This window comes from Lathamus discolor, chromosome 6 (assembly GCF_037157495.1).
Source record: "Lathamus discolor isolate bLatDis1 chromosome 6, bLatDis1.hap1, whole genome shotgun sequence".
Taxonomy (NCBI): Eukaryota; Metazoa; Chordata; class Aves; order Psittaciformes; family Psittacidae; genus Lathamus; species Lathamus discolor.
In genome coordinates this window covers 41,483,387-41,509,541 of record NC_088889.1, presented here as the reverse complement: position 1 = coordinate 41,509,541, position 26,155 = coordinate 41,483,387, and the positions used below count along the sequence as shown (strand labels likewise).

Sequence of the window (26,155 nt, the reverse complement as noted above, 5' to 3'; positions counted from 1 at the left end):
CATTAACATAGATCTTATTTTAGATATTTTTTTGTTTATTTGTAGTTCTGCTTTGCTTGCTGGAGACATGGGAAGAGTTTCAAGTTCATTGGCTGTGGTCTGATTATTAGAAGCAAATTTGTTTTAATCCATATTTGTGCAACAACAAATAAATTACTAAAGTTTCCTTTGTGCAAAACAGCATGGGTTTATGAATGAAACATAGAATCTGTGCTTTTTTAGGAGTGATTATCCAACCCTGTTTGTATCCTGACCCATTCTCTGTAATCTCTAGGTTGCAGAGCATATTAACCAAAAGAATTACAAATAAATAGTTATAGGGCTGAGAAATCAGCATTACTTTGCTATTGATTTGAAAGTTTTCCCTGTATATAAATGAAATACTTACTCTTCCCAAACAAAACAAAACAAAAAAACAACTGTGGACTGTTTATTCTACAGTACTTCTTTACATAAGTACAGATGTGATCGAAATACAGAATTACAGCTTCAAGACAAAATTGTAGTGTTAGATTTAATTTTTCTGTTTTTTTTTTTTTTTTGGCACAAATCATATTGGTTTTATATCAAACTATGTTCCTGTGTTAAGTTAGTAACAAGATTCCTGGTATAAGCACATCGTTTCCAGGTATTTCCTCTTTCAGTATAAACTGAATATTCAGAAAATAAATTCCAGCAAGATTAATAGAATCAATTAAATGCTTTAAGCAGCTCCAGTATGGAGATCTTGAGTTTTGCTGTTCAGGTGGTGGTTTGGGTCCTCTGCAACTTGTTTGCTGCTAATCTTGATTCTAGAGAACAAAAATGCTATCTCTGCCTGGACAAATTGCTGTTGAAACTTAGCTGTGTATTAAACTAGGCTGGATGGTAAATGTATGTAACTCAACAGAGCACTTAATTCCCTTTTCACCAGTAGTCATTTACAAGTAGATGGGGAGGGCTGAGGGGTTGGAGTGTATATTTGCTGACAGTTTTGCTCATTGCCTGTGAGAAAAGGAGTTTATTTTCTGGCTGATGGATGCTATGTGGACAAAGCCTGGTCAGGAAATTTTCCTGATCAGGATTTGAGACCTGCTCAGTATTTATTTCGCTCCAGTACTATTGGTTATTAAAAATCTGGTATGGAGGACTAGATCAACAGTCTTAGAGGGTCGGATCTGAAGCTTTGGTATCATGCTGTGAATGTTTCGGTGGACATAGTGGGTTTAAGACAATTTTCGTATTCAAGAATGTGCTACTCTGATATGCAGTCATATACAGCCACATCTGCTGTAGCAGATAGAAATCCTACTTTCTGCTGTGACGTGTGAGATCATATGGAGCATGGGTATTGCTCTTGCTTTGATACTGACAGAAGTTGTCTATCTTGCTCATATCTGAGGTTCTTCTCAGAACTGTTCACACAAGAATAATCCTGGAGGTTACTCAGGAGCAATGTTTATTGTAGATTGGAGAATGAAAGACCATGAGCATCTAAATTTAAAAGATTCACGCACAGGAAGTGAGTGCATTGATCGGTCCTGTCTCTTCATGGCATTAGGGATTCTTAAATAGAGCCTTTCCTCTTTTTCAGATAATGGGGGTTGTTGGAATTTTCTGAATTCAGAAAACACTTGTCTTATGTATCTTATTCAAATATGGTTGAAAGATGTCTTGACTCTTACTCCATAACTACCTTCATGGGGCAAAAACCTGGAGTGCTGCAGTTGCTTTAGACAACAGTGACAGGAGCTTCCTGGCTGGGACATAAAACCTGACATCTTTAGTAAAGAAACATGGTACTTTTCTGGGGAATTACTCTGAGAAAATGGTGGGCATGCCATCTCTAAGTGTATTCGAATTTAGATTGGCTAACTTTCTATAGTATATATGTTATCCATCAGAATCACTAGTTTCAATAGAGAAGTTCAGAAGCTATCAGCTGAAAGTCAGTGGTTGGTGATGTTAGAGGTCAAAATTAGATAACCTAACAAGTCTTTTCTGTCTTAAATTTCATGATGGGTGAGCTTTTACAGGGTTAAACTATACTGTTTGTTATTGCACACCTGTAGATTCTCCTGAATGTGATCTGAACACAGAAGAGGGGAACTTTCATCCTTTACATGACTCAGTGGGAACATAGTGAATTCCCAATAGTACATCTCTGAGAAGTAGAGTATTAGCAGTGTTCCTATAAAATTCCTGTATCAAGGAAGAGGCATGTCTATAGTGTTCTGTACACTAAAAAGGTAAATCTTTTCATTCATAATATGGATTTTTATTTTTTTTTTCTGATAATTCTGGAAGTTTCTTCAATAGAATTCGCACGTTTAACTCAACATCCAGGAATTAGGTGTCACTGCTGCTCTCAGTCCAGAAATACTTAGATGTCTGGCAAAAACTGTGTTACTATTATACAACTTAGTGCTTTTTATCTAGGGTTTTTTAACCATAGAATATTTTACTTTTAAAGGTGCTGTAGACCACCACCATCAACCCCTTCCCCAAATCCTACCCTAGTGAGCAGCCCCATCTTCAACTACATCAGGGTGCTCATAGCCCCATCCGACCTGACCTTGAATGTTTCCAGGGATGGGGCATCTACCACCATTCTGTGCAACCTGTTCCAGTGTTTCACCACCCTCATCCTAAAAAATTTCTTCTTTCTTGCTTATAGTCTGAATCTTCCCTCTTTTAGTTTAAAACCATCACCTCTTGTCCTAAAGCAACAGGCCCTGCTAAAAAGTTTGTCCTCATCTTATAAACCCCTTTAGGTATTGAAAGGATACAGTAAGGTGTCCTTGGAACCTTCTCTTCTCCAGGCTTAACAACCCCAACTCCCTCAGCCTGTGCTCACAGGAGAGGTGTTCTAGCTAGAAGCTTTCTGATCATCTGTGTCCTCCTTTGGACTTGCTCCAGCAGTTCCATGCCTTTCCTGTGCTGAGGACTCCAGAGCTGGACACAGTACTCCAGGTGGGGACTTACCAGCGCAGAGTAGAGGGGGAGAATTGCCTTACTTGTTCTGCTGGTCACACTTCTTTTCATGCAGCCCAGGATGCAGCTGGCTTTCAGGGCTGCAAGTGCACATTGCTGGCACATGTCCAGCTTTTCATCTACCAGTACCCCCAAGTCCTCCACAGGGCTGCTCAATCCCTTCATCCTCCAGCCTGTTTTGATACTGCGAGTTGCCTGACCAGATGCAGGGCCTTGCACTTGGCCTTGTTGAACCTCATGGAGTTTACATGGGCCCACTTCTTGAACTTGTCCATGTCCCTCTGGATGGCATCCTGTATCTCAGGTATGTCAACTACGTCGGTCAACTTGGTGTTGACTGGAAACTTGCTGAAGGTGCACTCAATCCCACTGTCTCTCACTGATGAAGATATAAAACAATATTGGTCCCAGTATGGATCATAGAGGAGCACCACTCGTAACTGATCTCCATCTGGACATTGAGCATTAACATAGGAATTTATGTTTTACCACTGATTTCCTATGGAAAAATTAAGGCAGCAGCTCAGATTCTGTACTGTAAATGAGACAGAAACAGAAGAAAAATGTTTCAGTACTGTGTATTTTTCAGAAAGAAGAGCTATAGTTTTGCATTGTGTAACCTGTTCATGTAGGACATTTATTTTTTTTAAAAGATACATTCAATGATGGAAACCCGCATATCAGAGGTTTAGAACATACATCATGCAAGTAGAGATCCTGGTCTAGAGGAAGATATCCCTTCTTGTGGCAGTGGGGTTTGAACTCGATGAGCTTTGAGGTTGCTTCCAACTCTTACCATTTTATGATTCTGTGTTTTTTGTTAGTATAGGCTCAGTTATCTCAATAGAGGTAATTTATGTGCAATAAAGAAAAATTATGAAAGACAATTGCTATGCATACTTGATGTAGTAAGTTTGCGAAATTAACTCATGCATTTTAAAATATTTTAGTAATTTACAGTATACCCCTGCAAAAGTTACCTTTTAACTTTTTCCGTTTTTGTTCCATCTGTGCATGAAAAAGAAGCAGAATTCAGTAGGTGCAAACATCTTTGCCAGAAATTGAGCATTCACAGTGACTAAACACAGTTAATGAGTGTTATTTCTGACTTTCGTGGTTACTAGTTTCTCTTATAACTTAAAACGTGTCATAAAATAATAATTTCTCAAATTTTCACCATTTTCTAGTGGTGTGTGTTGCTTATAGAGGAGCTGGAGAAACAAAAGATAAAAAAGCACCAAGTATATTAAGACATTCATGCTTTGCCTCACTCATCTTTTAACCCTTTTTCTCAGTAGAATGTAGCTTCATACCTAAAATTGAGTGGCTTTGAAGGATGTTTGCTCTTTGTGCTACACCGTATTTTTTTTTTCTCTTTGGGTATTTGTAGTTGACTGAACTGCAGATATGCTATGTTAGATTAGTCAGAGAGAATATAAAATTAGCAAAATTAGGATTAGTTACCCCAGGGCAATGGAATCTTTTCACACCTTCTGCTCTAGCAAGCCCAAGGTACTCAATGACAACTCCCGGGGGTAACGTTGGCTGGAAATACTAATTGCTTCTACACATAAACCCCAAAAGGAGATAGGAGGAAAAAATATGAGGACATAGTAGGTTTGGATCCTGGACCCTGTAACCCATACTGTAACTAAACTGCAGGAAATCACACCAGAACACTTGTACTACTTATGCCTTTCCTGATGTCAGCAAGAATCTGTGGTGTTGACTGTTATACTTGAATGCATATGTTGCTGTCTTCATTGCAGGTTCCTGTATTGGTTTAGATGTCATAGAATAGTTAGGGTTGGAAAGGACCTCAGGATCATCTAGTTCCACCCCCCCTGCCATGGACAGGGACACCTCACACTAAACCATCCCACACAAGGCTTCATCCAACCTGGCCTTGAACACTGCCAGGGATGGAGCACTCACAACCTCCCTGGGCAACCCATTCCAGTGTCTCACCACCCTAACAGGAAAGAATTTCCTCCTTATAACCAATTTAAACTTCCCCTGTTTAAGTTTTAACCCATTACCCCTTGTCCTGTCACTACAGTCCCTGACAAAGAGTCCATCCCCAGCATCCCTATAGTCCCCCTTCAGGTACTGTAAGGCTGCTATGAGGTCTCCACACAGCCTTCTCTTCTCCAGGCTGAACAGCCCCAACTTCCTCAGCCCGTCTTCATACGGGAGGTGCTCCAGTCCCCTGATCATCCTCGTGGCCCTCCTCTGGAGTTGTTCCAACAGTTCCATGTCCTTTTTATGTTGAGGACACCAGAACTGCACACAATACTCCAGGTGAGGTCTCACAAGAGCAGAGTAGAGGGGCAGGATCACCTCCTTCGACCTGCTGGTCATGCTCATTTTGGTGCAGCCCGGGATACGGTTGGCTTTCTGGGCTGCGAGCGCACACTGCTGGCTCATGTTCATTTTCTCATTGAGCAACACCCCCAAGTCCTTCTCTGCAGGGCCGCTCTGAATCTCTTCTTTGTCCAGTCTGTAGCTGTGCCTGGGATTGCTCCCACCCAGGTGTAGGACCTTGCACTTATCGTGGTTGAACTTCATAACGTTGGCATCAGCCCACCTTACAAGTGTCGAGGTTATGGCTTTTTTAGTGCTAGTAGCTGGCAGAAGACACCACATTTTGAATGTTTTTTTGTTATTAGGAAAGTGTGGTTTGATAATCATGGTGCTTAAAATAAGAAAAATACAGGGAGAAACCCGCAAGTCAGCAGCATGCCTGGGAAGTAGGAAACGAAATACATGAGGATAGGAGGAAACACCACCAAAATACTCATGCCCATCTTGTCGCTCAAAAGCTATGCACTCTATTTCTTTACAGCCCTTCTTCCCTCCTCCTCTCGCCCCCTGTTTCTCTCCCTATTATATCAGTGTGTCAAAATTAATTGCATGTTTTACTAAAACATCAAATCTTGTGTCTCTGGGGCAGTGAGGATGGGGAAGGAATGACAGCTTTTCTCTTGAAGCTCTTGAGAACTTTTAGCCCTACTGGTAACCTGTTCTCCAGTAAAAAAAAGATGGGAAGACCCCTTGATGCCTTATCAAAGGTCTGTATGGCTATGAAAAATTTAAGGCGGGTCCTTATGGGAGCAGAAGCTGCTGGTTGTTGCTGGCACTATATCAATGATGTTTGGGGTTGCCATTTCAGTGCAGCTGCTCCCCATCAACAACCATGTTTCTTCTCCTTGTGTCTGGTGTTTTCACTTCGGTGAATAAATTACTTCCCTTCTTGTTCTCCAGAATATGAAATCCGTCCTTTCAGAAAGCAAAGTAGTGTACTGCCCACTTCCAAAGGCTATTTATTCTACCAAATTTTTTGCCCAGAGAGGCTGACAACAATTACTTTTAAGCTTTACTTATCACCACTTTGGTGATAGGAAGGAAGACGAGTGCTTTTATAGGTATTCTTACCACTTTTAGCTGTCTTTGAAAAACCTCAAGAATACTTCATATATATGTATTTATATACATAAAAAAAAAAGTACACTGTAATGTCACCCATTGCTTTTTCACATTCAGAGCCTGAAATTTTTGAAACATCTAAGTTGTGTGTAATCAAATTTTACCTTTTAGTAAGGTAGAAGTGCTGAATATGTGTACTAGAACGTATATATAACTATGTTTTGGAGCTCAAGCTTGTGAGTTACTAGTATAATTTTATATTTTCCTTGGCCTAGTATGTCATATGATCTTAGAATCATAGAATCACAGAACAGTTAGGGTTGGAAAGGACCTTAAGATTCCAACCCCCCTGCTGTGGTCAGGGACACCTCCCGCTAAACCATGTCACCCAAGGCTCTGTCCAACCTGGCCATCTTCTATCCAATACTGTGTTTTTCCTGAAAGAATTCTTCTAATGATTGGTGTTTTCATTTCTTTTAAATAATGGCCATTTTTCATAAATTTTCTTATATCTAGTTGGCAGTTCTGTTAATTTTTACGTTTTTATTTGTTATTTTTAGTATTTTTCTTTCCATTTCCATTTCTTTTTCCTCTCTTCTTCCTCTCTCCCGATTACTTTTGCATTCTGGAAAACTCAAGGAGTTTGACCTAGAGGCCTCTTTGGCTCCGAGGTGTTGAATCAAGGAAAGACATGAAGTTTGTACATTATTTGAAGTCTGAGCACTTTAAGGGGTATATAAGACAGCCAGCAACATGCTGGGATACCAAAGAGGCTACGGTGCACCATTCCTCGAGGTGAAATCCCTGGGAGAAGTCTGTGTTTACACATGTGACTGACATACATGCAGCTGTTCTTAGTTCCATATGATACTAATTAATAAGAGTTTAGCATGTACATTTTATAAATATATACTGTGTAATTATATAAGTAATATACATAGCTCTTTAATGTTTAGAAATATGGAACACTTTTATTTGTAGCATTTTGTCTTCCTGCTATCAGATATGCTAAATAACAATGATACATAAGAAACAGAGAACAAAAAACTATCTTGTGTGATTTTTATCTGTCTGGTTCCTTCCCTTAGTTGTGTGTAAAATGTCTTGAGGCTGTGGACTTGTATTGCTAATGTTTAGAGAAACTGAATCATTTTGTTCAGGAGTTATTTATAATTTATTCTGAAAATATCAGTGTTATCAGCCATTTTTAGAAGAGAATGTGTTGGGTTTATTTTTTATTTCTGTGCACAACTTAAGCTTGCCGGAGAAAGGGCAAGGCTTGCTTTTGTTCTGCTTAATTCATCCACTGCATCTTACATTTTGATATGAAGGAAGTATATCTAAATTAACTGTGAAGGAATTTGTGTAGCTTTAAAATTAGCACTTAAAATGTCATTCTGATATTCCTTGCTAGGGGTTAAATCCTTTATATTTATATTTTGTTGTTGGTTGCATGGTTTATGGTACACGACAGGACAGAATATGGAACAATACATTGCCTCGTTGCCACTTCATAGGTCTCAGTGGAGTTTGAAGTTGCTCAGGATTGGGCCCCATATCTGTACTGTTTCCTCACTTGTACAGCTGTTGCTAGCTGCTTCCTTTTCATTTGGAAAAACGGAGATTTAGACATTTACATAATCTGATCTACAGTCTGTACAAACAGAATTTCAGATGCTAATTTTCACTTGTTTGTTAATCAAAGGTTTTGAAAAGGCAATGTTAGTGTATTATTAATAACTTTAAAGTACATCCTGTTTATGAGGTAATAACCTTCTGTCATGGGCTGAATTGACTTTGAGTTTAATTAGCTCAGGATTTGTTTAATACAGAGTTAATCAACCTCACAATGGCTGTGGAGGAATTTTGGTTTTGTTTTGCATCTTCTGAAGCTTGGCTTAGTAAAAACCAAAGTAACAAATGATGGATGTGCCCTAAGAAAATAAAGATAAGTGTGCGTAAAAACAAGCAAACAAACAAAATAAAAACCCAAAACAAAAAAAACCCACAGAACTATGAAATCAAGATTCCCTGTAGATATCAGAAACTCTTTAAATAGATTATTTGCATTTTAAAAAATCCCTTATTACTGTATAGTTTCACAGAATTTTATTGTTCAGCACAAGAACTGAGAAAGAAAAATAAGACAAGGAAATAGCATTATATAAACATAAGTATATGTCTGCATTTCCGTAGTCATTGTAGAGTTTATTTGGTTGGAACTGTTATAAAGAGTAAGCTAATACATTTGTAATAGTGGTTTGGAACAGAAATACTTCTGTCTACTTTGAAACTGGAGTGGTGGTTATACAGTAATAAGAGTATATCCCTGTTTGTTGAAAGATTTGTCTATAGTATTTTACTAACAAAGTAGCGCAAACGGTAGTGATTCAGTGCATGGAAGTTTGTTAGGTGAATTTGAAGGACTCACATTTTTTGTATCAATGTTTGAAACAGCTTCGCTTGTTGAGAGATTTTCTCCAGTAGTTCCAAAAAAGAAAATCAGTTTTAATGTTTTTCTAAGGTGCGTGCAATAGTTGAGACAAGAATCAGTCTGAGAATTACATTATCTTTGTTATACAGGAATCTTGTGGGTTTGGAATCTAGACATCTATATAGTTTAAATCTAAATTAACCTGTCAGTACTTAAATGTAATGGGAAATTTCAGTGCAGTGTATTTTTGTTGGAAACAGATACTGGTTCATGTTATCATAGGACAGCTTGGACTGGAAGGGGTCTTAGGGGGTCTCTACTCCCACCTTCTGCTCAAGTAGGGTCAGCTGCCAGGCTGCTCAGGAATTTTCAATCAGGTCTTGGAAACCCCTCTTGTATAACCTTCGGTACTACTTGACTGTCTTTGCAGTGAAAAAGCTTGCTTTCATATCCTGTCTGAAACTCTTTCATTTGCACTTACGTGTCTTGTCCCTCACAACCTACCATGTATCACTGCAAAGTGCCTGGCTATATTTTCTCTGTGCCCTTTCTATAGGTAGTGGCTGGCTGCTCTGAAGTACCCATCCCAGATCTACTTCTCTTTCTAGGCTGAACTAGCTCCAGGCCTGTAGCCTCTGCTTATGGCTCAGGTGTTCTGACTCCTGCCTATCTTGAATAGTCCTTTGCTGAACTTCTTGAGCTAACCAGTATATTTCCTGAATTGGTGAACCCAAAGCTGGACACATCTAGGTGTCATCTCCCAGGGGGGAGCACGGGTGGATAATCTCTCAATTTATTCTCTGTGTTCGTGTCAGTATTGCACAGGATGCTGTTGTGCAGGAGCACACACCGTGAGCTAATGCTCAGCTCAAGACCCTGTGGCCCTAAGGCTTTGTCCGTGCGCATTTCCACAAGGTTCCTGTTATCACAGTTATCCAGCCCATTTGGGTTCCTTTTGATGGCAGCCCTGCACACAACTGGCCCCTCTGACTTTGGTGTCGTATCCGCAGCTGAAGAGAGACTGGTGCTACACTTGTCCCAGGTCACTGGTAGAGACTTTAAATATGCAGGTCCTATGATAGACCTCCATGGTGCTCTTGTTCTTATCAGCCTCCGAGATACAGTACAGCTTCTTAACCACTGCCATCTGCAGCCAACCATCCAAACAGTTTTTGTACCATTTAGTTATTTTAAATTTTTAATAGTATATTTTGAAGAGAATGGCTTTCTTTGATAACAACTAGATCTGCCATTACTGCTGTCAAATGAATGTTGCCAAAGTGTATTTTAAAAATTACTTTTATGTGTGCTTTTTTGCAACTTTTCACTTATTCAAAATCGACTGTTCCAATTCACTAGACAATTCTTGAGTCTGTGATTTGTCATCTGGTTACTTCTGATGAACTGCGTTATGAAATCAAGAATAGAATCCTAGAATGGCTTGTAAATATTGAAAAATGCACAAGAATTTTTGGCAAGCTTCATAGCTATGTGCACAGGACACTTGAGGATTGCGATTTTTTTTTTTTTTTTTTTTTAATTCTGTTGAACATAAACTGTGTTCAGAATATTTCAGCATATACTACGTATGGTGCTTAAGAAGTTCAAGCCCAAGAAGGAGTGTTGGAAAGCTCCATTTAGCTTTTACTAAGATGTTAACCTAAGAACATTCTATACATTCTGTAACAGGTGGTACACAGGTATACAGCACAGAGGTTGGAGGGGAAAATTGCTAGTTTTGGACATGCATGTAATTAAACTAAGTGGAAGCTGTTTTTACAAAACAAAACCCCTATGTGTCACTGGTGTTTCAAGATTTTATCAGTTTAAACCCCTAATTTTTTAGCTCAAGTGGAAGGTATGGATACTTTAAACAAACTGCTTGGCAGAGCCTGAAAACCTGTATATTCTGGAGGTCAGAATAGATGGTAATAATTGTCCTGGTTTTACAATGTATAAATAAATCTTCAATTGTATTTCTCTTCCACTGTTTTACAAGCAGGAAACTAAAATATAAAATAGAAATTAAAAATCAGCTAGACTAAATCCTTTTTGTTTCCTCATTACTCCTTCTTGGCTTCTTGTGAAGTGTTTAGCCTTAATTAATCTGTGTTAACTCCAATCTAACAAAACTTCTTGCAACCAGTCCTTAGGAAGACAGTGTGGCAAGTTTTTAGCGAGACACAAAACACAAGAAACCTATAAATGTTTGCAAATGTAAATTCCAGCATCTCGATTTGTGTGTGCTAGAATAAAATGTAAATCAGAGATGAATCCATTTCATATGGATGGAATTTCTTTTAGTGTGTGAAAGCAATGAAGAACTGTTCTTGCTCTGAGGGAAAAGTAATGGAAATGTTTGCAAATCCTATGATTCTCTGTTGCAAAGAACCAAACCATAATATGTTTTTACAATTTCTGTTTTGTATCTGTTAAACCACAACCCTAGCACCCAAATCTAGTCCCCAGCTAAGGATTATGTTATATTATCATTAGGAAATTGCATGGCTAAAGCAGCTTTCTTTGGCACTTTATGTCCTGGTAATCATTGCTCTCATCGGTGAGTGTTTTCCTTGCCTAGCTATAACCCCTGAACTACTAATATCCAGATAAATCTTTAGACTGCGTATACGCACAGTCTCAGTGATTTCAGTCAGACCTATGTCTAATGTTATATAGAATACTTAAATAATGAGTTGAATTTATGCCTTCAAGAGGTATTATCATATAGGCAAACTAAAATCCTGGGGGCAAGGGTGAGGAAGAGTGTTGAAAGTCATCTCTTGTTTCAATTCTCATTTAATTTTTTTTTTCATTATGGCTTCCAATGTTGGGTAAATGTTCATTTTTAGAACAGTAAAGAAGACATTCCATGTAGCTAAAATGTTTCTCTGCAGGATTTTTTTTTTTGTGTGTGTGTGTTTTATTCAGAATACAAGAAGCATATGGGGCTTTCTGACATGCACCATCTCAGATTGGTCCAAAGCTGATGAGTTTGTCAGGCAGGGTTATATTTGTCAGGGCAATTTAGCATCTTCCAGTACAACAGTGCACTCATTGTCCAGAAAGCCAACTGTATCCTGGTCTGTGTGAAAAGAATCATGTCCGGCAGGGCAGTTCAAGGGAGGTGATTCATCCCCTCTACTCTGCTCTGGTGAGTCCCCACCTGGAGTACTGCATACAGCTTTCAGCCCAGGAAAGATGTGGATCTGCTGGAGCAAGTCCAAAGGAGGACATAAAAGATGGTCAGAGGGCTAGAACACCTCTCCTATGAAGACAGGTTAAGAGAGCTGGGGTTGTTGAGCCTGGAGGAGAGAAGGCTCCAGGGACACTTTACTGTATCCAGTATCCAATTGTATTTCAATACTTAAAGGTGGCTTATAAGAAAGATGGGCACAAATGTTTTAGCAGGGCCTGTTGTGATAGGACAACAGGTGATGGTTTTAAACTGAAAGAAAGCAGATTCAGACTAGCTATAAGCAAGAAAGGAAGAAATTGTTTAGGCTGAAGGTGGTGAAATGCTGGAACAGGTTACCCAGAGAGGTGGTAGTTACCCCATCTCTGGAAGCGTTCAAGGTCAGGTTGAATGGGCTCTGAGCACCCTAATCTGGTTAAAGATGTGGCTGCTCACTGTGTGTGTTGCGGGGAAGAGGGCATGGGGTGGTAGGCTGGGGGTCAAGTAAAAGACCTTTAAAGGTCCCTTCCAACCAGAACTATTCTATGATAGTCGGGTGTGATATTTCAGAAAGTTCTGTTTTTGGCTTGTTACATTTAACACTTGTATGCTGCCTTTGGGCCAGATTAATCATTGGGTTGATACTGGGTTTCATTTCTTTGCTGAGGACATGCTAATTGATTTTGTCAGTTAAAGCAGCAGATCCAAACTGTGCTTTTATTGTCTTTACCAATTCCCTGGAAAACATTAAAATATAAGTTATGTTGATTTTCTTTAGTTAATTTCAAGTAAAATGAAGTTTATCCATTTTGTGGCTGTATAATTTTGTGGCTGCTTAACGCCACCTCAATTTTTGATGTAGCTTTTATATATATATATATTATTCACAGTACAAGATTACCACTTCAACATCCATATTCCTGTTGGAATATGAAGTGTCCTTTAAACATCACATTGGGCAGATTATTGAGACTTCCTACTGTCATTTGAAAAATGAAAGCATACTTTGTCCGTATTTATCCTTGTCTGTTTGAGAAGCTGGCTCAGGGTTTTATCTCCTCCAAGCTAGACAACTATAATGCTTTGCTCGCTGGCCTGCCAAGTGGTCTCATTACCAAGCTTGAGCAGAACTCTTTTGCCAGAGAAGTGTATCTTGCAGAAAAAGACAGCATATCTCCCTAATCCTAGCATCACTGCATTGGCTACTCAGAAACAAAGGATTGATTGTGAAGTTGACCCGTCAGCCCCTTTGTGGTCAAGGTCGTGAATATATCTCCTGATTTAATTTTGAGATATATCACTTCCCGGCCTCTGTGCTCTTCGGTGCCCTCTTAGTGCAAGTTCCAATTACAAAACTACAAACCTTGCTTGATAGAGGATTTTACCATTATGCCCAACAGCTAAGGAATAAGCTGCCTATCTCAGTTCAGGAAGCTCTTGCTCTTTGCTTAAAAATCCTCTTCTGAAGATTCACGTCTGGTTTTTTTCCTTTTTTAGTGAGTAACATTTTATACGTTGTAACTCAGTGGTTTGGGGGCTGTAATATGTTCTGTGCTGCTATGCAGAATAAGGTGGTAATTCTTGTTTTAAGTAGAGCTACGTAAGATTTCCTTTCCTTAGTTAAAAAGAAAAAATAAACTACCCTTTAAAAAGTTATTATTTTTGTCAAAAGACAAAGCAGTTAATAGGAAAAGGTTTTTAGATTTAGGATAAGAGAGCAAAGTACGCTGCCTCAAGGTAGCTGTACCCTCCAGTATCCAATAACTGGTCAGTCATTTGGATTTGGAAAGTTCAGAGCCAAACTTAGCTATATTCCCTTTACTGAGATACTTAAATTATCAAGATGTTGGCTGCGCTAGAGTGAGGCTTTTAAAGTCACTTCTGTGCTGAATGTGTTGTTCATATAACTAAGATTAATTGATACTTGGATGTGAAATTAGATCTGATACATCCTACTACGTAGATCATATGCTGTTCTAGATATCTCTGTCTTGTGTCCACGGTTTTTTATCCTGTCAGAAAACTAAGAGCAAATTTTTTTCATTACTTGTTGAAAGTTACAGGTACTCCACTTTCATATAAAGCGACTCATTTACTAACCAGTGGTCGTTTGCAGAAAAAAAAAATTGCATTGCTTTAACATTTAAATTAAACACTAGAAATCAAATTGTTAAAATAATTTTGTACAAAGGAAAAAAAAAACCTAAGTCTTTTGTGGAAATCTTCTAAATGGATAGAAAAGAGGGTAAGATGACATTTCTTAGAGACACAGAAAAGGGGGCTGTAGTAATATAGGCACAAAATGATGGCAGCCTGGATGACACTTTTAGCTGTTTGGGTCTCTGAGATCTCATATACAAAGAATGGGAAAGATTTAGGTGTAAGCTGAATGTGACAGCTTATAACAAGACATGCAGAAGCAGCTCGTAGAGAGGTAGGAAAGAGGATGGCGCAGTAATGGAAAAAGTGAGAGAGTGAGAAGAGGGAGACTGCTGACTGTGGAGAGTTTAGAAATTCTGGTGAGGAGAGTTACAGTGAGTGCAATTGTGGAAGTCAGATGGAGATTGTCTAGATGGGTGAGAAGCTCAGATGGCAATTTTAAATCGTGTATTCTAAACTTTGAGAGGAATGAGAGATGGGGTGGTAGGTGTAGGGTAGGCTGAGGGAGTAAATGAAAGGTGTCCTGTGTCATCAAGGTGACTGCAAAGGATAGGTGCAAGAACACTACACATCTTCGCTAATAAGCATATGTTGTATTACAAAATAGATCAAACTAACAACTCCTGAACAGTTTGATGCACCACATAATAAACGAACTGTGAGTTCAGCAGAACTGGGTGGGTTTGGTGGGAGAGGTGGGAAGTGGTAGATGGTTCTTTTTCCTCCTCCAAGGGGGTGCTGCTTGTCTTGGCTGGATTCATGCTGTGCTACCTCCAGCAGCAGTACCTGCTAGTGTCTATGTGCTAGGCCTTGTCAGGGTATGTGTACTTGGCAACATAATGGTCAGTGCATGCCAGTTATGTATTGGTTTGTATCAACAAGGTTTCGTTTCAACAACCTATTGATAGTCTTAGATACACTGTAGAGCAGCGACTGATTCTGTGCAGCTGCAGTTACCACCAAAGCGCAGTTTAGAAGTTTTTGCAGTGCCCACATGAGTGATAAGGAGGTTTATTCCATGAAAGACTAAGGCATAGCTATGTGTTCATCTAATCAGACCTACAGGAAGGCATATGCAGTAATAAAGTGGTTTTTGGCAGTACTTATGGGGAGGATAAAAATGGTTAAATTCTATATATTAAAGATGTACATAATATATAAATATTTATATGGATGCAGCTTTGAGCAACCTGGTCTAGTGCAAGGTGTCCCTAGCCCTGGCAAAGGGTTGGAACTAGATGATCTTTAAGGTCCCTTCCAACCCAAACCATTCTATGATTCTATATGTATAGTTTTGGGGGTTTTTGATAGGAAGAAGGCATGTTTTTCTGTTATGTCAGAGAAGAAAGGAAGGAGTGTAGGATTATGGAGGAGAAAAAGGGAGGGATGTATCTGCTTCTGTTGAAGTTGATTGGCTGGTATTTGTGTGAAACTTCCATGGTTGTTTTGTTTGATATGCTAATATGGGATCAAATTCCATGTTGGCTGGTAGTGATTGGTTCGGATGTTTTTTCTACAAATTAGTAATTGTTTGTAAAATAAATAGCAATTGTTACAATTTTGCTAGATAAGAGAGCAAAAGAGGAAAATTGATATTGTTAGATAGAAATGTGTGTGGTTCTTCAAAATAACTGCAAATATTACCCTCAAAGAATGTAATAGAATGCTGATTGTACTGTATATAAGCACCATTAGTACATAAAAATATGGCTTAATGTGAAAAGTTTTATAAACTCAGTATTTTCATTTCACCTGGGCATCTAACAGGTTAATTTATTTCTTTTCCCCTTGTGGATGATAAATATTATGACATAGGAGGTATTTGTAGTCTTTTGTCAGCCAACTGAATGCAAAGTTTCTGCCAATTAAAACATGTATAGTTCATAGAAACCCATCCACTTCAAGTTACAGATATTTAAGGCAGACTTGAAATGTTAAATTATTGCAGAAAGCTTTGTGTGTATTGCATATACAAAATACATTTATAGTAGAAGTTAATATAAAATGAAGTTGTTCACAGTTGTTTTTTGCAATAAATGATCATTTGGGAATACAGATCATATTATAACTTATTTTTTTCTACTTAAAAAAAAAAAAATAAAAAGCGGTTCTGATTCCAACACCCCTCCCCTCCCCCCCCCCCCCCCCATTTGGCTGTTTAAAGTGCAGCTATAATGAAGACAAACATTCCAGTATTGTGAAGAATGGTTGTAAAAGAAGGGGTTGATCTTGCTGTCAGTCCTGTGTATGTGACATGTTGGAGAACTGACCTTTTGCAGCTCTTTCACAAGGCTTCCTCTTCCCTTCTGAAACTATGACTTTTTCCAGTAGATTTCTTTAACTTTTCTGCCCTTGCCCAAGTGGATGTTTGTACAGTGCTTCATTTTTACATACTAAAAACTCTTAATTGAGAAATTTCCCTATGGTCTCCCTGCCCCCCACCAAGATTTCCTAAGCTTTGTGATATATTTTCAGGAATACATTTACAATGTAGCTAAAAAATAACTGATCAAACCCCTGAAATGTCAGCCTGGACACTTAGCCTATATAATGTGTTGGACCTTTGTTGTTTGTTTTTTTTTTTTTTGGACCACATACTTTATGGTTTTCATTCATTGTAGTACCTTTGGACAGCAATCAAATGAATGAGGCCTATCAGAGCACAAGTGCCCATTTAAATTAAAGCGGTTAAGAATTTTTAGATGCTAATACTTTGTTCAGATGTTAGCAAATGACTTACACACATGTAGGCAGCAACAAAGAAGAACAGTACATGCTTTTGGAAATACGTGATCTGGGCAGCACAAAAAAAGAAAGGAAGCTTGGAAAGTGTAGCGTTGTGCTTTTGGCAATATTTTGCTCCACACAGTGCTGCCAGAGCAAGAACAGTAGCGGACATTGTCTAAAGCGTCTCTGACCATCCTCTGAACTTTTGGACCACCCTATGGATGGATGGTTGCCGGGACATTTCTTTCACGGGAAGAGTGTCTTCCTCTGCTGTTGCATTTTGGCTGCCTTGTCCTTAATCAGAGTGTGTTTCTTTTTGAGGTGTTAATCTCTTTGCTTCTCCCACAAATGTCATTAGCAGTGTAGGCAGTCACTGAATTCCTCTGTTCTTCAGGGTGCAACTTCCACTTCAGATTTCACTGTTATTTTTATTTGGCTTACAAAAATAAGTCAGAATGCAATTCATAAATCCAGGAAACCTTCTGAACAGTCTTACAGGCACCAAGCACCCAGCAAGAATTAAAACCTTTCTCTTGGCTGATAGCGTAGATTTATTCATTTCCTGGCTTGCAAGAGGAGAGGAATTGGAAGGAGATCCGGGGAAGCTGAGCAGAGCACAGGACAAAAGTGCTAAAGAGAGTGAGACTTTAAAAGCTTTTAGGAGCAGCTGCATTTTGAAGTTGATGAAGGAAATAGAAAAAGCTATTGACTAAGGCCAAATGTGGCCTGAAATTCTAGAAGTGATCTGCTGTAAACCTGCTCAGCATGCTAGCCATCTCTGGGTGTTTAATGCTGACATGCTCTGGGGTATGTGCTGAACAGCCTAGCAGCACGATGGCTGCATGCTAAGAAAATAAGCAAGTTGTCATGTGTGGGGTTTTTTTGCTGTTTTGTCACTGGGGTATAGTAATAGAGGTAAAGGATGTGGCTCTACAGTGCTGCTGAAACTGTAGATAACTGCTAGCTCTGATAGTAACTCATTATTTCTAGGAGTAAGGGTGTGAATCAGATAGTTAAAACAATACAGAGGTTTTTTGAAGCCGGTCATAAAATTCTTCACATAATACCAAAACCAGCTTCCATTGGCTGATGCTACATATGCTGGAGGATTTTGGTTTTTTTGTCATTTTTGGTATGTCAACAATATCTGAGAAGAGTTCCTGGTTTTATAAACGGTCTGCAAAATATTTTGTTCTTACAGAAAGTAGAAGACAAGCAGTAGTTTTCACAGCTACATGCATCTAAGCCCAATCTATTGGTACCCTACCTCACAAGTTCTAATGCACAGTCTACTTTCAAAATCTTGTATCCAAAATATTTTTAAACTTTTTTTCTTTTGATGAATAACAAATAACACTAAAACATATTAATAGATGAAATCAATGTGGACAAAAAAGAGATTTGCTTCAAAAGTTCTCAGTAGAATCATAAAATCACAGAATAGTTAGGGTTGGAAAGGACCTTAAGATCATCAAGTTCCAACCCCCCTGCCAGGGGGGACAGGGACAGCTCACACTAAAGCATGTCACCCAAGGCACTCTATCCAGCCTGGCCTTGAACACCGCCAGAGATGGAGCATTCACGACTTCCCTGAGCAACTGATTACAGTGCCTCACCACCCTCACAGTAAAGAACTTCCTCCTTATATCCAATCTAAACTTCCTGTTTATGTTTTAACCTGTTACCCCTTGTCCTGTCACTACAGTCCCTGACGAAGAGTCCCTCCCTAGCATTGCTATAGCCCCCCTTCAGATACTGGAAGGCTGCTATGAGGTCTCCACGCAGCCTTCTCTTTTCCAGGCTGAACAGCCCCAACTTTCTCAGCCTATCTTCATACGGGAGGTGCTCCAGTCCCCTGATCATCCTCATGGGCCCTCCTGTGGACTTGTTCCAAGAGTTCCATGTCCTTCTCATGCTGAGGACACCAGAACTGTACACAATACTCCAGGTGAGGTCTCATGAGAGCAGAGTAGAGGGGCAGGATCACCTCCTTCAAAATTACTTGTAAAATATACTCATGGTTCTTATGCAGATGTGGCATGATGTGTATGTTATAGCATACTACGCTTTTTCAGCTAAGGTAGAGGGAATGCTTTTGCAGATGTAGTTTGTGTGGTGCTGCAGAAGACTAAGGATTTCATTTTGTCCTCTTTCTAACCCAAGTGAATTAAACTTGTGAGAAAGAAGGAAGTATATTGTAGGGCTCTCTTGGACAGGGCTTGGCAGGAAGGTATAGCCTTTGAAACTTCAGGAGGTATTCTCTGATTCCTTCAAAACTGCAGTTGTGTGTTTTTTAGAAAAAGTTATGTAGTGCAGTTTCTGTGACATAAATAAGCTTGTTTGCTTTTTGCCTCTGAATAATAATACATTCCCAGTCTTACATTTCCTGTAACAAAGTGAAATGTGAATAGCAATAAAAAGTCCCAAATATTTTGATCCCTTTTTATTTTTTCTTGGCTGCCTTCGTACTTACTCGATGCTCAAAGGCTAATACCAAGTGGAATTGAACACCTGCAGCTCTCACTTCGAGTTATGCTGTATATTGAAGATGAAGGGAATTGCTGGTGGTCTGTATTTCCCAGAACTTATCCCACATGCCATTGTGTATCTGGAAGGACTTACTGTTCAAGCAATTTCATACTGAGCTTTTTGTTGCTGAATGTACTTAAGGCTTTGAATATATGACAGTTTATGCCTATTCTGGGTTTTATTTCCACCCATTCCCCACCCCTGATATGTTGATTTCTCTCATCTTGGAAGTTCTTGGGACGGTTTAAAATTATTTATATAAGAAGATCTCATGTTGGGATGTTCTGCAATGTCTTTGCAGGGAATGATTATTTGCTAGTCATCAGTTTTATCCTCTCTGCATCACCTGTTATCTCCTATCACCTGACTATTGCTCTTGCCCATGATTCTAGATTTCTACATGAATAATTGGCATCTTTTTCAGGGTGAGGAAATAGTGTTGTTATTCCTTGCATGTCTGTGAAAGGAATTGATTTTTGCATTTGATTTTGATTCTTGGGAGAATAGTGATACCAACAGTCTCATTATTGTAAATTTGTTATTAATAGCAGCAGCAGAGAATAAAAAGCATTCTGGTTAATGCTCTCTGAATCTGAATTCCATCTTAGATCTTGGTAGTTCTTTCTCATTTTTTCAGAATCATTTTCTGTTAGTTTCAGTTGAGCCAGACATTCTTTCTAACCTTTTCAGCTTCAAGAAAACAAACAGCTAGTTTTGCCATTTAAGAATTCTGGCCTTTCACTAGAACCTTTGCCTGTGTATGGGCCCAAAGCATGTTATTTCAACCATGCAGTGTAAATGCAGAGCTACCATAGTATAAGAACAGAAACAGAGCATGTGGGCTTTGGTGCGTTATTTAGATAGCTGTATTATTAACAAATAAGTTGTGTGATTTTGCGCGTGTTGTTAAAGGAATAAGTTACAACAGTTGAACTGAACTTCAGTTCAAAAATCATCACATAAGAAATAATGGGTAACTTATAGGGCAAGGGGAAGTGGAAAATAGTACAAATATTGAATTTCAAATTAATCATGATAAAATAAAATGTTTCCTGTGCTTATCAAGGGAGGATATAGCCCTACAAGATCATCACACATCAGAAAATATCGAATGGATGTTTTGCAGGCCACTCTAGCAGATGTTGGGAGAGGGAGAGAAAGTGGGACAGTCCTTTTAGATCTTCTAGCCATCCATTCCGTTGCTGGAGCAAGTGAAATTATGTGTGTCACTATTTAAACAAAATAAACTACCCATAAATTACTTAACTTCTAAAACTCTTTTCAAACAATTAATGAATTCCACAGTTACCTTTTTGAGAACTTAATTCTCAAATGTTTATAAATGGGATGAAAAGCCGCATAGAAAAGAAGTACAGGTTCTAGCTTTGACTTTTTTTCCACATCTGTGGTGATGACTCTATTACCATGTTGCATTTGACCCTCTTTCCTCCAGTGCATACCATAAGTAGCTCAGAAGTTAGAGGAGTTATACAGTTGTACAAGTGCTAAATGTCATTAGGCTGAGAATCACACTCTGGACATTACAGGCTCTTTTGCAAGTGTAGGTTTAACTAAGGGTACACTGGAACAATATTTCCTAGTTAAGTTTCAGTGTCTTTTGGTTTTGATATCACTGAGAAGTCATCTGTCAAGTTTGCCTTGCAGGACCTTTTTCATGTGTTTTATAACGTATTAGACCAGAATGTAAATCGTCTTTAGTTGCATTTAACTGAATATATTTAAATCTGTTAGAATTCTTTTGAATTTTTTCAGTTTCCTCTTATACCACATCATTACGAAAAAGCCAGAAATCTTTAGTCTGTATGTAACATGTACCGTTTCTGATAAATAAAGATTGTCTGTACACAATATAGTCACATACCACATTTTCTTGCTTGCCTTTTAAAAATCCTCTTAATTATTTACAACAAGATAAATCATTTAACATTTTAAATTTTAATTATCTGCAGAAATCAGCACTTAGTATTCTATGCCAAACTTTTAAACTCTGCACAGATTCTGAATTTCTTCTAAATAGATTTCAATTAGGCTTCTTACTCATTTTTGCTGGGGAATAATTGGAAGTATAAAAAGATCCACTTTAATCACCATCCCCTTCTCCAAAAAGGAACAAGATTACATGCCCAGCAGCCTTTGAATTTTTTATATGCCTTCAGAAGTTTTCAGATATTTGTTTTAATGATTGTTAAGAATTTATTATGATGCATTAATTGTGTGCTCTGTAAGTTATTAAATAATGAGTTCAACATATTAATCTTTCATGTTATTGTTGTTAATGCTATATTTAGGAATGAAACCTTAATTAATTTATTCCTTTACAGATTTTTCTAAAAGAAAGCAGTATGTATGTTTATCAAGGTACATATTTGATCTGCGGGGAAATGATTGCAAGCAAAGTTTTGATATAGCATATTCTGAACTTGAATTAAAAAGATTTTGGTTATGTAGAGTTCAAATTACCTTTGACATATTTTTGCAAGTTAGTTACAAATTCTCAACTAAACATAGAGCTTTTCTTTATCGTGGAGCCTAACATCAGATTTTAATCATATTTTGTACCCACAGGGTTTTAGGTTTCCAACAAGCCACCTGTCTCAGACATTAAAAAATTCACAGGACAGATGGGAAGGTGAAAGTAGTTGTCCTTGGATAAAGAAATTCTTACACTGCAGGAACAGTCACAATCAAGGCTGGCCAATATATCACACATATACCCCTTTCTTCTACCATTGCTGTATCATGATTGCAAATTTCCCTTTAGTAGTATAAATATAGAATTCATCACTTATCCTTTTTTCAATAGCATGATTTGCAAAACCTGTCTCTTTTTCACGTGATCTATGAATCACTGAGGGATAACATGGCATGCATAGTACTTCAGCGAATATAGTGTTTCTTGTACACATACCAGAGCTCCTGGAATTCCTATGATCTTTATTAATGATGTGAGTGTATGACTATTCATTTGTGCAGACCTCTGGCACTGGTTTGAGAGGTGTGATGTATTTTAATATGACAAATGTACCAACCTAGGAAAAATTGGTTATTGGAAAGAAGCGTAAAATGGTGATGCTTTCTCCCATGTATTGTCATTGTTTCCAACAGAGATAATAGTTTTTAGATATCACTGGTCAGTACAATGTTGTGGACCAACTGTCAATATTATATAGCAAACATTTCGCAGTGTTTTAAAATGCAAGGGACAAATTCTGACCTCAGGTGTATGTATCCAGTTTTCATTGACCCAGCTATTTAAAAGCCAGCAAATCAATTGGAATGATCAATTTGCTATGTTTGTGATGAAGGAGAGAGCAAGCCTCTTCTGTGTTTGGCTCTTGTGAAGATCCCCTTCCACTATGAGCTCTTTCTACTCTTTCCTGACACTAAAGAAAACATTACTGGCAGTATATACTGTTCAACAGCTGTTGAGTGTGCACAGGTTCAATAACAAGCATTAAACCTGTGAGGTTTCATCTGACTTACATGACAGAGGGGTGCTACCATGTGGCCTGCAAAAATGTCTGCACAGGTGCCCTAAAACTGATATCTAGCCTGTGGCACTGGGAAAGCTGGATTTCCCTGCCTAGTAATTCATGTTTTTAGATAAATGTTTCAAATGTCCAAGAGGATCCAAATGTGGGGAAAAAAAAAAATTAAAAAATCCCATAGTAGCTTTTGGAGGTTGCAAGTTTCTACTAGATTGCATACTAGCTACTAATTTAATCATTGACAAGGGAGGAGTTGGAGTTTCCTCTGCCTGCTTTCCAAGCATATGCCCTGTTCACTAGGTAGGAAGGTTGTGTGTGTCTGCATGTTCTTTCTAGCCCAATTTATGCTGATTCTTTCATAAAGAGTGCAGAAAGGATTAAGTGTCCACTCGCTCTGAAAGGGGTGATGCTGATGGTTAGCATGGGCCCTTTGGGTTTGATCCGTCAAGTATAGGAGTACATTGAACTTGCTATATCAATTCTTCATGACTGTTCTAACCAGTAAGCCTCTGCGTGAAGAGAAGCACACGTTCTCTTCTAGCATCTGGTTTTGAATAAAGTCGTAACTGCAGTGGTATTTTGTACAAAGCCTAGCCACAGAGATGTGATTTAAGATGGATCTGAGGACACATCAGAGCAGGGTATGTTACTGGACATAGGTGTCAGGTGGCTGCATGATGGTTGTTCCCTTATCTTGCTTGGACAAGAGCGAGGATATTTCTGGCATAACCAGAAACAGAATGGTAGAGGCCCGTGGAGCCTGTGTGAACTGAACAGTCTGTGTTGTTCAGAAGCTCTCAAGATTTACATGGAGCTAAACGAATGCAGTTCTGATTCTAGGTGCCTTCCAAATTGCCACCTTTTTATGCCTCAATCCTGTGGCACATATTAATGCTTGCAAAGAGTATTACATGGAAAATCCATGTAAGCCAGATAACAGATGCATAGGTAGTTTTGCTTGTCGCAGTAATTATGTGTCTTGGTCTAGGTCCTCTCTGTAGAGATGGATCCTCTTGAAACTGCTTTGATCACTAATTGTATCTAAAAAATAGGATTGGAAAGGACTTGAGGTTGGGGAAAACAAGACAACAAAGGGTATGTACTTCTGAGGACAGATCTTTGTTATCAGAAGCAATCATAATCTTACAAAATTGCTTGGCTCCCTCTTGAGATTGTGGATAATGCTTGACTTCAGCTCCATTGATATCTGGCCCAAACTGTTACACTGTTGGTAGGAAAGAGAACAGTATATGAATAAACCCAACACAGGAAGATGGATGGCAAAGCACTAGTCCTCTTTATGAATATGAGTTTCCTTTATAGTCACTTGGGAATCAGTTAGTGTGTTTGGGATACATCTGGCTTACGAACAACCTTCACTTATGTCCTGGGTTCAGCAGTAGCAGTCAGTTTTTCTGACTTTGTTTAAACCACGACAACTTATTCATTGTTTACCTATCTATTTCCTTGAAAGTTAGGGTTTGCTTTGGTGGTGGGTTTTTTTGGCTTTGTGTGTGTGTGTGTTGTTTTTATTATTATTATTATTATTATATTAATTATTTATTTAATTAATTTATTTTTTCTCAAAAGCTTGTGTGCATTTAATCTTCCATGACCAGGGCTTACTGGGAGTTATCCTGTGCTCTGAAATCTTACAGAAAGTCTATTTTGACAAGTAATTTCAGCTGTATGGACTACAATACATGTGTTTGTTCTTGTAAAGTTGTGTATTTGCATAGAATGTAATCTTTTATTTCTCTTTTTCTCTCTTTCCTTCTCTTTCTTCCATTCTGCTCCCCCCTCCCCCCGCCCTGTCTTTGTCCTTAATAAATACGTTTGTTTAGAAATGAGGATGTGGAAGACAAGCATGCCTAATATTGAAGGACAGTATGCTTGTGCCTAATACATTACAGCAATTGTTCAAGAATAATTCATCTTACGTGAAGATTACCCCTGTAGGGCTGCCAAGGTCACAGGGACTTTAGATTATCGGCTGCATAAATGCTGCCTGTGTGTTTTAAAGGGGTAGCCTTAACATTTCATTTGCAGTTCTTTGGAATGATTTTACATATTTATTTTCCTGTATAAACATCCAATAATTTTTTCTTTCATTTTTTTCTTCCTTATTTGTGTTTTTCATATTGTGTGGAAAAATTACTTCGAGACTACTTCCATTCCACTCTAGAGCATCAGTTCCCAAATGTGGAGTGCTGACCGCAGACGGGGGTTGTGAATGAAACCCTTGCTGCTTTACAGTGTATAGGTGTTCTACAAGGTATATGTCAATCAATCTTGTACAGGAAATGTGAGATGTGAGGTAGGGTGTGAGCCTACCAGAACTGCAGGAGCACTCCTCTAATTCAGTGTTCTTAAAAGAAGCCGCTTTCATACATTTAAAGTAGAGGAGCCATAAGTATTAAGATTCAGGCATTTCAGAGGCATGACAGAAGTTTAAACCAGAAACAGGAAAAGTTTTGTCACACTGTGCCCTGCACCTCTCTTAGTGAAAGTAGTGTCACTAAAGATAAAGGGCAAGACCTTTATTTTTTGTAAATCTAAGAACCTATTTAGAGCTAAGTAATCTACAGCAGTTGAGAAGTGGCCTATAAACCCTTTAAATATATTCACTTTTTCTTCCTTTGAAGCTGTTTCTTTTCCCTGGAATGCCTAATATCTGTGTATTTTTGTAATGAGCTTTGTGTCTAGCAACAAAATTAATTTCATTTGCCTTGTTTTAGAAAACAAATTTTCTGTGGACTGCCTGTGACCCACTGGTCTTGTTGGTCTCTGACTAGACTGCAAGCAGTTGTAGACTGCTTGATCGTATTAAAAGAGGCTTTGCAAACTAATTTAAATATTTTACACTGCTACTTATACGGATAATAAAGCTGTAGTTTTAACAAGGATTTATGTGATTGTGAACTGGGAGTAAGATGGCCTGCAGCATAATATTCTAAGAGGGAGAATTTCTGTACAAGGCTGTCAGCTAGAATGTTAGTTTAGAGCTAGAACGTGTTTTGGAAACCCTTGCCAGCTTTAAATTAAAAAAAGTTTAGTGTGAACATCTACATTTTCTATACATCTCTACATAACTACTGTGGGTACTATGACTGTCTTATCAGTAAAATTCTGTCAGTGAGGAGTTTGTACATTACGTTTGTGAATGAATTAATGAAATGATGCCAATTTTCTACAGGTTTGCTACCTGTGTGGTCAAAATCT

The 26,155-nt window shown here is 38.4% G+C and overlaps 1 protein-coding gene across 8 annotated transcripts in view; it reads left to right on the top strand.

Moving 5' to 3' along the window:
• The window catches only part of NPAS3 (neuronal PAS domain protein 3), a 617,231-nt gene that overhangs the window by 129,632 nt on the left and 461,444 nt on the right, over positions 1–26,155 (top strand). The gene's annotated exons all lie outside the window — the stretch shown is intronic.